This window comes from Perca flavescens, chromosome 9 (genome assembly GCF_004354835.1).
Source record: "Perca flavescens isolate YP-PL-M2 chromosome 9, PFLA_1.0, whole genome shotgun sequence".
NCBI classification, from domain to species: domain Eukaryota; kingdom Metazoa; phylum Chordata; class Actinopteri; order Perciformes; family Percidae; genus Perca; species Perca flavescens.
This window is the reverse complement of record NC_041339.1, coordinates 11,981,508-11,995,186: the sequence shown is the minus strand read 5'-3', so window position 1 is coordinate 11,995,186 and position 13,679 is coordinate 11,981,508. Positions and strand designations below refer to the sequence as shown.

Here is a 13,679-nt window from a genome sequence, read left to right as displayed (position 1 = left end):
AACTCTGTCTCGCTAGCTTCTCTCTTCTCTCTTAAGCCATTCTCTCCTAGCTTCTCCTTTTTGTGTTACTTCACTCTGTTTCTTTTTCATCTTGCTTTCTTGTTGTGAGTGGGATCTGATGCTATTTTAGTCCCGTCTTGTCCGCCTAAGATTCATTCTGTGTAATTATTGGGCAGTATCCCCCACGATGCCTTGACATGTACTACATTCACCAGCCCACACCCCTCCCCTACTTGCTGCTTCCTCCTCCCCCCCCTTCTTCTTAACCTCTGGGGACTTTTGTAAACATGTCTCATTTGAGATCACTAGTGCCAGTCATTTTGTCATTGTAACTGAAAGTCAGGTACCATGACTTTCAGTTACAATGACAAAATGACTCCTTTCAAAATCCTTGCTTAGTATAAACGCTGCTCTTTGATTTTAAATGAGCCAAACTTCTCACAAGGCATACGTGAATCTTCACCGTATACGTAAACCAAACCTAAATAGTATTTGGGGTTAATAATACCAAGCCCTACTTGTAAACAGCATGTGGTTGTGTGGAGTTGTGCAGAGTTATAGCTGATCTTTTGAATCAAGAGGCAGATCTCTTCTGACGTCATCTGCCATGTCAGCCTGTGGATGTTGGTCCTTATTGAACAAGCAGCTGGAAACAGGATTTGATGAAACACTGGAGCTTGTACTGCATGGATATTAAATGTCACAACATTTCAGAAAATAGGGAGTTTGTGTAATCGTAAATTGTGTAACATAGAGATGGCCCGATACCACTTTTTTGCTTCCCGATTCCGATACCTAAACTTGCGTATCGGCCGATACCGAGTACCGATCCGATACCAGAGTGTCATATATTTCATTATGTTTTAACAGCTGTATACTACTATCCCTGTATGGATGTGATATGATTTCTATCTTTGTTGTCGGTCTGGCTCAGGTTAAACTCTTTGTGAAACATGAACAAACACAAACAATGAATGCCCCAGAACTTTCTTTTATTCTCCAGTTTGACAGTCAGTTATAACGGAAAAAGAACATAAATAAACTACTTTAATGTAGATTTTCTTTAGGGCTTTATTACGTGGTATCGGATCGGTGCATAAACTCCAGTACTTCCCGATACCAGCGTTTTAGGCAGTATTGGAGCCGATACCGATACTGGTATCGGTATCGGAACATCTCTAGTGTAACACAAAGTTAGTTAGTTAGTTTGTGTGAGCCATTCTGGTATTCAATTTAATTGAGATACCTTCACCTACAAGCATTTGTATAGGGTTACTCTCTTGTCAAATGTGAGGAAACCCCAGGTCTTCCCTTTTCTGGCTTTTGGTCAAGCTCATGTGACTGTGTGTGTGTGTGTGTGTGTGTGTGTGTGTGTGTGTGTGTGTGTGTGTGTGTGTGTGTGTGTGTGTGTGTGTGTGTGTGTGTGTGTGTGTGTTTGTCTGTGTAGTGTTGAAATATTGCACTCTCAAGCTTTTTTGTGGCCTCTGCCTTGTTATAGTTGCTAGTAGGGGTTCACCGATCTGATATTAAGATCGGATATTGGTCCCGATGTTGACAAAATAGCTGGATCGGAAGAATTAAACGTACAATATGTAACTTTCTGCCGCTAGGGGTCTCTCAACCAAAACGATGGACGGTGAAACTGGACTTTTGATGACGTTGGGAAGTTCCGTGGAATTATGAGAGTTTTTAGTGTTTAACACCTGAGCTGCCGGTAAGAATGCATCATTTCACGGACGAGTTTACCCATTCAAGTTTATTCACGTTACGTTTATTCATGTTATTGTAATAAAATAGCTGCAGTTTCCCCAACATAATTAAGTTTTTCTTGATTAGATTTTTATTTGTAGCTGACCAGTTAGCTAGTGAGCCAGCAAGCTAACAGTAGCCAGCAGCTAAAACACAAAATATTTCACATTATCAATGTCACCTTTTGGATGGTTTCAACACCGGGGCGGACGGGGTTTGTTGTAACGCTAGCTAGCTACTAAACGAGTCTGAGAGACGGGTGTGGGTGGGGATTGCCGGGGGGATCTCCGCGACAGCGAGCTAGGACGGTCGATGCCTGTTGTGCAGTAGCAGAACATCTCCCAGCTGCCCAGAATTATCTCCCCTTGACTTATCAGTAATCTTAACTTTTCGTTTCGGTGCTTATCCCACCTTTTGTTGGGTTAATTTATCTAACCGTAAAGACGGCTAAACGCAAAGGGGGGAGAAATTCGGCAGGGAGGAGATTTTCGGCACATACATCGGTAGCGCTACGGAGATGTAGCTAGCTACCGCCATGGATAGCTGCTGTTGTGACTAGAGATGTACCGATACCAGTATCGGTATGGGCTCCGATACTGCCTAAAACGCTGGTATCGGGAAGTACTGGAGTTTATGCACTGATCCGATACCACGTAATAAAGCCCTAAAGAAAATCTACATTAAAGTAGTTTATTTATGTTCTTTTTCCGTTATAACTGACTGTCAAACTGGAGAATAAAAGAAAGTTCTGGGGCATTCATTGTTTGTGTTTGTTCATGTTTCACAAAGAGTTTAACCTGAGCCAGACCGACAACAAAGATAGAAATCATATCACATCCATACAGGGATAGTAGTATACAGCTGTTAAAACATAATGAAATATATGACACTCTGGTATCGGATCGGTACTCGGTATCGGCCGATACGCAAGTTCAGGTATCGGAATCGGTATCGGGAAGCAATCTCTAGTTGTGACTCGGTGCTGGGTCTGATATAGTCTGTTTCCCGAAGTTTAATTAAACTGCCGTTGGCGTCGTGAGCACCAGGCACTGGAGATAAGTTCTGGCCGGGGGTTGCTGTAATGAAAGTAGCTGGCTGATAGCTGACTGGGGGCTAATGGTAACTACTTAGCTCTATCTCCCGGGGCTGTTGTCAGCTGTCATCCCGACTGAGTCTCTCTGCGCCGGGGGAGTGAGGAAGACAGACCGGGGTGTGCTACTTTGGCTAAATTAGCATTAGATTAATCGTCTATCTATACAGCTAACGTTAACGTTACTAGTGAAGTTATTCGTGGGTTAGCTCAGTCCTGTTAGCTGTGGTCGAAACAGTAATACTAAAATAACTATTAGCATGTTGAACGATGTTGTAACCTCATAATGTTACCCACAAAGCTTTAGCATCAACGTTAGCACATTGAAGTAACGTCAAGCTGGTCTCGATATTGAACTTTCAAAATAGATAAGGTCTCTGTTGTATTGCTGTGATTAAAAAGTGGGATGTAATTAATCACAAAATGATGCTGTATGACAAAAAAAGCAATATTACGGTTACAGGTATTTTTTTTTTTTCTGTGACATTGTATGATTTACAATTACTCCTGAACGTATCATCTTGGTGCCAGTGTTCTGACGGAAGTTAGTCACCGGAGGGTGAAAGGTTATATGACGCCACTGACGGGCGACTAAAGGAAACGTGCCGTGTCTGAAGATAAAATAACAGATTTCTCTGGGTTTGACATTTGGTGGAAACATTTGGGATAGTGTAACTACACCACTCATAAAAAATATATAACATAGGTATGGTCATTTTAAGACATTTTAAAGCAGAAATGTTACATATTGTACCTTTTAACAGATCCACGGGCAGTCATCCAGTTTTGTTAGTTTTTTTTTTTTTTTTTTTTTTTTTTTCTCTGTCGCACGTGTGTCGCATGCTGGAAGAGTTGAGTGTACAAATAAATAAGAATTCAATGCATTACATCTGTTATTTTGTCTTAGTTAGAAAGTGATGTTTAGTTAGGAAAGTCTGGGGCTTTTAGTCTCTTCCACATGGTGAAAGGAAGGTACAAGGTCTACAGTGTATTATTAAGTCAACAACGGGATCGGTATCGGGTATCGACAGAAACACAAAGCCCAGGCATCTGTGTCGGGACTGAAAAAGTCAGATCGGTGCATCCCTAGTCGCTAGGTTTTGTCAGGTAGGACTAGGCCAGCACTTGATATAGAAAATGTCTGTGTGTCAAAATGTGCCTAAACTCTGGATAAATCAGGATCGCCAACTAACCACACAGGGAGGTATCTACATAAGAGTGACAGTGATGACAAATTAACTCTAACCCTAACCATAACTTGTCATGGCAAAAACCGAATGACCCTTACTAAAAGAAGCGTTATGTCATAAACGTTTATGACTTGTTTATAATGTTTATGACACGTTCATGAGTGTCATGTCACTCTTATGTAGATACCTTTCAAGTAAAGTGTAACCAAAATGTCAATACTTTAGTTAAAGGCAAACTTGACTCCCTGCCTGTCCTTATTCCTGAATTATACGCAGTTGGTCTACAAATGCAGCCTCTGAAGGATGTAGGCTAACCTCTGAATTGAGACACAGCTATTCTATTCTATTTCTCACACAGAAGTGCTACTTGTGTAACACATTTAAAAAAAAAAAAACAACAACATTAAAAAAACCTCGGCCCGGCAGGCAATACACTGGCAGAAACCCTGGCAGTGGAAGTTTCTATGAGCCGAGGAAGCATTTTCAACATCACAGTGGATTGTTTATTTAATAGTGGGAAGCCTAAATGGAGATTGTGAGTAATAGTCGATTTTAATTTTGCAGTCCTAGGTCATCATCGGCTCAGCTCACCTGGCTGTGTGTTAGCCAGGGTTGGCGTGTCAGGTTGTAGGTGTTTTTAGGTAAATGGGGTGAGTAGGGTCAAAGGTGAGCAGCCTTGACACTGTTGTAGCTGTTCTATTATTTGCCTTTACCCACTTAGTCATTATATCCACATTACTGATGATTATTTATCAAAAATCTCATTGTGTCAATATTTTGTGGAAGCACCAATAGTCAACACTACAATATCCTTGCGGTATCGATGTCGAGGTATTTGGTCAAAAATATCGTGATATTTGATTTTCTGCATATCGCCCAGCCCTAAGAGCCCTTATGAACATCAACGGAGTGTGTTGAAATGCTGTTGCTTTAGACTGCATGCGTTTTGACTGTGTCCTAAATAAGTAACTAGCTACCAAGCATATTTCCAGCATCGTCCATCACATCACAACTTGTAACCTCCGTCCCCAGATCTTCAGAAACAGATCTCCAGCCGAGTGAGTACACTCGCATTCAGCATTCAGCATATGCCTGAGCCCTAAGTTCTACGATTGCTGCTCCTAATACTTTCTTGCTCTTACTACTTTGGACAAATGTGTGTGTGCTCAGGAGTTTTGAATGAAATGGATGCATACCCCTCCCCCCCCCCCCTCCCTCCCCCCGGTCCAATTGTACACAAACCGAGAGATGCCGCACCCTTCTACTTCCCCTGCATATTCTCCCAATCCAGCAGTCTGTCAGAGAGACGAGGCTTTGTGGTCTCACAACATAGCCTCGTCTATCTGTCTAAACCCGGAGTGTTTTGGCTTGGGAGCCTATCTGTGAGCTGAACCTTGGCTATGTCACGGAAACTTGTGAACTTCGTCCTGAACCTTGCCAAAGACAATAGATCAGATACAGACAAACGTGATTCCACCTCTCATTCTTTCTCTCTCTCTCCTCTTTCTTCTGTTTGCGCTCCCAACATTTTTCCCAACAAGGTACACTGTGGGCTTTTTGGCCTTTTTAGAACGCAGTGTATACATATTGGTATTCAAATTGCGATTCAAGCTCTACCGATTCAAAATCTATACATAGAATTCCAAAAATGTATTCATTTTTATTTAATTTTTTTATTATATGTCTACTGTAATCGATAGATACTTTATTGAAATTCAAGGTCCCAATATCTTAGACATCACACACAACATACACATACATCATAACAGGATGGTCAAATAACAAACAAATACACATGAATAATATGGACAATAAAAGATACTAAATAAAAAATCCACATGAATGTACTGAGCTATCCATCTAGCTATCTATCTATCGTGTTGAAATTAATCAAATAATCGATGCATCAAATTGTGGACATGGACGATGCTGCACGATAATCGTCAGGCTCATAATCGATTATTTCTGTTTACAATTTAATGTAGGCCTAACAACATTTCTGTTTACATATTATGTTTTGCACATTCAGGACGTGCCATGTGCTCAGTGCTGTAGTTTTATCTGTCCAATTTATTTAGTATTAGAGCACAGAATGTTTTTCTTTTTGAAGCTTGAAAAGCTATGAATTACATATCCTACATGGCTTTAATAGAAAAATGTATTTGACGCATCGTGAGATATCGAATTGAGTCGCTGACATGATAATCGTAATCGAATTGGGAGATCAGAGAAGATTCACACCTCTAATATATATATATATATATATATATATATATATATATATATATATATATATATATATATATATATATATATATATTAGGGGTGTGACGAGACACTTACTCGACGAGACACATCACGAGATTGGGTTTACGAGAACGAGACGAGATTTAAAAAAAAAAATTTGAAGAAACCCTCGATGAAATATATGAATGGAAAATAGTTTTTTTTTATTCAACTGACCTTGGCTTCTTTGTAGAGGTTTGGGACTACAGTGCGAGTTAAATGCGCGCGTGATGGGATGACGTACCTCGTTTCCAGTGTGTGGAGGAGTCGCCGAAATCCAACATTTTCCACCACAGAAAATGGCCTCATATCAGCTGCAATGAAAACGCCTATGTCCCTCGTTATTGCCGTGGCTCTTACACTTACCGGTGGCAGAGATGCAAAGGCTTTTAGAGTTGTTTGCCCTTTTAATGTTTTCATCGCGGGTGCAGTAGTTAGTAGAGAGCTGTGGTGGTGCTGTAAGTGTTTTTGCATAGTGCTCGTGTTAGCCGCGGTATACGGCATTTTTTTCTTACAATGTTTACATATTGCGTTCGTCTTGTCTGTCACTCTTTCGCCGTTTATTATCCATCCATCCATCCATCTTCGTCCGCTTATCCGGTGTCGGGTCGCGGGGGGAGCAGTTCCAGCAGGGGACCCCAAACTTCCCTTTCCCGAGCAACATTAACCAGCTCCGACTGGGGGATCCCGAGGCGTTCCCAGGCCAGGTTGGAGATATAATCCCTCCACCTAGTCCTGGGTCTTCCCCGAGGCCTCCTCCCAGCTGGACGTGCCTGGAACACCTCCCTAGGGAGGCGCCCAGGGGGCATCCTTACCAGATGCCCGAACCACCTCAACTGGCTCCTTTCGACGCAAAGGAGCAGCGGCTCTACTCCGAGCTCCTCACGGATGACTGAGCTTCTCACCCTATCTCTAAGGGAGACGCCAGCCACCCTCCTGAGGAAACCCATTTCGCCGCTTGTACCCTGGATCTCGTTCTTTCGGTCATGACCCAGCCTTCATGACCATAGGTGAGGGTAGGAACGAAAACTGACCGGTAGATCGAGAGCTTTGCCTTCTGGCTAAGCTCTCTTTTTCGTCTACAACGGTGCGATAGATTGAATGCAATACCGCACCCGCTGCGCCCGATTCTCCGACCAATCTCCCGCTCCATTGTCCCCTCACTCGCGAACACAACCCCAAGGTACTTGAACTCCTTCACTTGGGGTAAGGACTCATTCCCTACCTGGAGAAGGCATTCCATCGGTTTCCTGCTGAGAACCATGGCCTCAGATTTAGAGGTGCTGATCCTCATCCCAACCGCTTCACACTCGGTTGCGAACCGATCCAGTGAGTGCTGAAGGTCGCAGGCCGATGATGCCATCAGGACCACATCATCTGCAAAGAGCAGCGATGAGATCCCCAGCCCACCAAACTGCAAACCCTCCCCACCCCGACTAGGCCTCGATATCCTGTCCATAAATACTACAAACAGGATTGGTGACAAAGCGCAGCCCTGGCGGAGGCCAACCCTCACCTGAAACGAGTCCGACTTACTACCGAGAACCCGGACACAGCTCTCGCTTTGGTTGTACAGAGATTGGATGGCCCTGAGAAGAGACCCCCTCACCCCATACTCCCGCAGCACCTCCCACAGTATCTCCCGGGGGACCCGGTCATACGCCTTCTCCAAATCCACAAAACACATGTAGACCGGTTGGGCATACTCCCAGGCTCCCTCCAGGATCCTTGCGAGAGTGAAGAGCTGGTCCGTTGTTCCACGACCAGGACGGAATCCGCATTGTTCCTCCTCAACCCGAGGTTCGACTATCGGCCGAACCCTCCTTTCCAGCACCTTGGAGTAGACTTTACCAGGGAGGCTGAGAAGTGTGATACCCCTATAATTGGCACACACCCTCTGGTCCCCCTTTTTAAAAAGGGGAACCACCACCCCAGTCTGCCACTCCTTTGGCACCGTCCCAAACTTCCACGCAATGTTGAAAAGGCGTGTCAACCAGGACAGCCCCTCCACACCCAGAGCCTTGAGCATTTCTGGACGGATCTCATCAATCCCCGGGCTTTGCCACTGTGTAGTTGTTTGACTACATCAGTGACTTCCGCCTGGGAAATCGACGACAATCCCCCATTATCCTCCAGCTCTGCCTCTAACATAGAGGGCGTATTAGTCGGATTCAGGAGTTCCTCAAAGTGCTCCTTCCACCGCCCTATTACCTCCTCAGTTGAGGTCAACAGTGTCCCATCCTTACTGTACACAGCTTGGATGGTTCCCCTTCCCCCTCCTGAGGTGGCGAACAGTTTTCCAGAAGCACTTTGGTGCCGACCGAAAGTCCTTCTCCATGTCTTCTCCAAACTTCTCCCACACCCGCTGCTTTGCCTCTTTCACGGCAGAGGCTGCAGCCCTTCGGGCCCTTCGGTACCCTGCACTGCCTCCGAGTCCTCCGGGATAACATATCCCGGAAAGACTCCTTCTTCAGTCGGACGGCTTCCCTGACCACCGGTGTCCACCACGGTGTTCGTGGGTTACCGCCCCTTGAGGCACCTAAGACCCTAAGACCACAGCTCCTCGCCGCAGCTTCAGCAATGGAAACTTTGAACATTGTCCACTGGGTTCAATGCCCCAGCCTCCACAGGGATGCACGAAAAAGCTCCGCCGGAGGTGTGAGTTGAAAGTCTGTTGGACAGGGCCTCCTCCAGACGTTCCCAATTTACCCGCACTACACGCTTGGGCTTACCAGGTCTGTCCAGAGTCTTCCCCACCCCCTGACCCAACTCACCACCAGATGGTGATCGGTTGACAGCTCTGCCCCTCTCTTCACCCGAGTGTCCAAAACATACGGCCTCAGATCAGATGAAACGATTATGAAATCGATCATTGACCTTCGGCCTAGGGTGCTCTGGTACCAGGTACACTTATGAGCATCCCTATGTTCGAACATGGTGTTCGTTATAGACAATCCATGACTAGCACAGAAGTCCAACAACAAACACCCACTCTGGTTTAGATCAGGGAGGCCGTTCCTCCCAATCACGCCTCCAGGTGTCTCCATCATTGCCCACGTGTGCGTTGAAGTCCCCCAGCAGAACAATGGAGTCCCCCACTGGAGCCCCATGCAGGACTCCAGTCAAGGTCTCCAAGAAGGCTGAATACTCCGAACTCCTGTTTGGTGCATATGCACAAACAACAGTCAGAGTTTTCCCCCACAACCCGCAGGCGTGGGGAGGCGACCCTCTCGTCCCACCGGGTAAACTCCAACACAGCGGGCGCCAGCCGGGGCTTGTGAGTATCCCCACACCCGCCCGGGCGCCTCACACCCTGGGCAACTCCGGAGAAGAAAAGAGTCCACCCCTATCCAGGAGTATGGTTCCAGAACCAAGACTGTGCGTGAGGTAAGCCCCACCAGATCTAACCGGTAGCGCCCACCTCCCGCACCAGTTCCGGCTCCTTCCCCCACAGAGAGGTGACGTTCCACGTCCCCAGAGCCAGCGTCTGCCGCCCGGGTCTGGTCCGTCGAGGCCCCTGACCTTCACTGCCACCCATGTGGCATCGCACCCGACCCCAACGGTTCCTCCCACAGGTGGTGGGCCCATGGGATGGAGAGGGAGTTGCCACGTAGCTTGTTCGGGCTGTGCCCGGCCGGGCTCCGTGGCAAACCCGGCCACCAGGCGCTCGCCGACGAGCCCGCCGTCTGGGCCTGGCTCCAGACGGGGGCCCCGGGCTTCTTCCGGGCAGGGTCACTCCATCTCTGCTTAGCTTTTGCATTCGGGTTTTTTCCGTTTATTATTTCCGCAGGAAAACCAAAATGTTGCCACACAAATGATTTAAAAGTGGCAGGGGGATCTTCAATAGTAATTTCACGCTCCATCACGCTGACATAACATCGCCTCACGAGACAACTTTTCACCTCGACGAGAAATCTCGTCACGTTTTAATCTCGCGAGATCTCGGAAAACGAGATCTCGTCACACCCTTAAAATATATATATGTATGTATGTATGTATATATATATATATATATATAAGGGAAAAGTAACTACATTTACATACTGTGAATCGTTTTGTTTTGTTTTTAATCGAGAATAGTTTTTGAATCGAATCGTGAGCCTAAAAATCGATATTGAATCGTGACATTTTCCGAATCGTGCACCCCTAATTTGTACCATCCTGCACCTGAATGAATAGGTTTGATTTGTGTTCTAAGAAGACCTGTTTCTTTGTGTCATCTCAAAGAATCCGTTTGATTTGTGTGACCGAGACAACCTGTTTCCTGTCTCCTTTGTCAGGTTTTCCCACAGGTCAGGTCTTGACATGCAGACTGAGACTTGCTCTCATATGCCCATAGTTATACACTTAGACACATCACCAACTGTCAAACTGGGTGTTCATTCATTTCATTCACACCATTTCTGTTGGTGTATTAAACGCAAATGTCATCTGACCTTACATAAAAGTACATTGAAACTCTTGTGCTTATTCCAGACACAATTCCAATGTAATAGTAGCAGTAGGAAAGCATGTGTGCATGTTGTACAAATCGTTAAGGTCAATTTCAGAATTATTTGTGTGAACGGATAACCTGAGTGCTTATTTGGTTTCCCTTTGTCTCATAGTTGCTCTGACAAGGCTGGGAGGATTTGGGAAGCTGCTGGACACAATGTCTTTTCTATATTTAGTCAATAGACGAATGTTTAGTAGGACATGCATCCTGTCTGTGCTTGTCCTCTGAGAGGAGAGCGGAGGCTCAAGCCAGTAGTGTCTGCGCGCTGAGAGTGTAGCCCCTGGCCATGCTGCTCTGTGGGAGAGGGGGGTCAGAAAAGGGGTGTGAGGGGCTCATTCAGGGAGAGAGGGGATGGGGGGGGGGAGGAGCGCAGGCGTTGAAGAGATACAGCTGTTTCTCCAGTCTCAGCTGTTGCTCCTCTTCCATTTGATGCAGGCTCGGCTTCCTTCTCTCTCACACTCACCCACACACCCTAACTGGAAGGTGCACACAGTGTAACATTGTTCTGCCTTGTGAGAAAAACAAAATAATCTATCTTTCATAGCTGCGGTCAGATGGGAATAATAAGTACTCCCCATATTAGTAGGAGAGGCAGCCATGGCCAGATTAGGCAAAATCTGTCTCTCTGTTTTCATCAAATTTAGTTGTTGTTTAGTTTTGTGTGTGTGGGTGGGTGGTTTTGGTTCTCCTTGCTGCTACTATGCTGAACACAAATGTTTTACATTTGTGTTCCCCCTCCCCTTCTCAATCCTTCACCTGCTTTTTCCTCTCGGCAGCGCTCCCTTTGTGGTTTGAGTTGTAATTGGTCGTTGTATCAGGCCCTGGAGACAGGGCAATGCCGTGTTAGGTGAAGTCATGCGTGTAGCTGTGTGTGTGTGTGTGTGTGTGTGTGTGTGTGTGTGTGTGTGTGTGTGTGTGTGTGTGTGTGTGTGTGTGTGTGTGTGTGTGTGTGTGTGTGTGTGAGCATGTGTTGAGCTGTATGGGAGGCCTGTTATCTCAGTCTTGCTCAGTTAAGCAGGTTCAAAGTGACTTGAGTCGTGGATCAAAACTAATCTTACAACTAAATACTCAATATTAGCAACACAGGGCTATGTTGTCAGCTTAAGTTTTTCCACTTGTTGTCATAGTGAAAAGTTGGCTGCGAAAAGACCACATATTGACGCATGATAATAAGAATAACGGTAGCTTTGCCTACAGCGTATCTACTTTAAAAGACACCAGAGTCTGCATTTACGGTATTGGCTGTTTCTCTGCCCTTTCGGGTCAAGCATCTGAGCAGCGTGGGCCAACCTAAAAAAGGACAGAATAACTTGTTGGAGGAGGATGAAGTCATTGTGATAAAGATGGTCGATTGTACTGTTTTTATCAGGGTAATGGATGACTTGAGATTGTACTTTAAAAAAAAAAAATGGACACATAGTACATCACAGCAGTTTGAGAAGCACTCCTTCTGTTCTTTCAGTCAGACTGCTCCCTGACTTTCTCTAATCTGGTTCTACCTCATAAAACAAACTCTTAAAATATTGTATCTCAGTCCAAGTTTGGCTGCAGGGATGACCTTGCAAGGACCGATGAGCAAGCAATCCTCCCTCAAGATGGCTACAACTGGGATCAAATGAAGACTGTTGGTTGGAGAAACATTAAGACGGTTTGACCTTTTTTGGCCGATTAGATCAGGCTTTTACAGCTTGAGGTCTGTCAATTAGTCTCTACCATAGTCAGTTTTCCTGTGCCTGGATGTACAGAGTCTGTTCATTCTAGAAAGAAGATATTGTCCCAGGGCTGTAGGTGTGCGTTTGTGTGTATTTGCTCTGACATAATTGTATGGTTTGTCAGGTTGCAGCATGTCATGTCTCTTAAGTCTGTGTCTCACTCAAAAGACCTGAGGGCCCACCCGGAACTAAGTCCTTGGAAATGCTGCCTGCCTGCCTGCCTGCCTGCCTGCCTGCCTGTCTGTCTGTCTTTGTGGTACCATCAATGTGAACCTTTTTTTTGATTGGCATACAGAGATGGAGATAGGGATGTTTTGCTCAAACGCCATCTGTTTGCTGAAGTCCTATTGATATGCAGTGCCAGTGCCTTTAGCTCCCTGAGAGGGCCGATGGGTTCGGGATGATGTTCTAATAGAGACAAAGGGTCCACACATTTGTCTTTCCTATCGCAATCAACTCCCTCGCGCCACGCAGTTCAAAGTACGTATTACAGCTACGGTAGCCTTCACGCTTCAAAAAGCCGGTCTCTTCCTCTTTTCAATCTCCTTTTTTCTTTTTCTGGGCGAAGAAGACTCCTGTTCCTGAAATTAGTATTTTGAATACGTGTGGTCCTCCGTGTTTCCTTCTTCAAACTTGCCGGGGGCCGGGAAGCTACGATACCCATTAGCTGCATTAGCAGCACCCTGGGAGTTTATCGTGTGACAGCGAAAACGCGAAAGGCGGAGCAGTATGTCCTGTATGTAACGTATTTCAAGATGGCGCATGAATATGGAGCGTCTACCACAGTTCATGCAAATGCAATGTCTTAGATTTTGGATATCGTAATGTCGTAATATGGAATAAGCGTTGTCTTTTCCTGGTTTTAAAGGCTGCATTACAGTAAAGTGATGTCATTTTCTGAACTTACCAGACTGTTGTAACTGTTCTATTGTTTACCTTTACCCACTTAGTCATTATATCCACATTACTGAAGATTATTTATCAAAAATCTCATTGTGTAAATATTTTGTGAAAGCACCAATAGTCAACACTACAATATTGTTGTGGTACCGATATTGAGGTATTTGGTCCAAAATATCGTGATATTTGATTTTCTCCATATCGCCCAGTCACAATTTGATTCAAAACTGATGCTCATTAAATTCTTACAATCCTAG

The 13,679-nt window shown here is 45.2% G+C and overlaps 1 protein-coding gene across 6 annotated transcripts in view; it reads left to right on the top strand.

Moving 5' to 3' along the window:
• The window catches only part of ralgps2 (Ral GEF with PH domain and SH3 binding motif 2), a 93,384-nt gene that overhangs the window by 4,591 nt on the left and 75,114 nt on the right, over positions 1 to 13,679 (top strand). The window contains exon 1 of one of the 6 annotated variants that reach the window (XM_028586972.1): positions 1,661 to 1,714. The exons of the other annotated variants lie outside the window; for them this stretch is intronic. The gene's annotated coding sequence lies outside the window, so the exon portion shown is untranslated. Of the gene's footprint in view, positions 1 to 1,660; positions 1,715 to 13,679 lie in introns of those variants that run through there. 6 annotated transcript variants of the gene reach the window in all.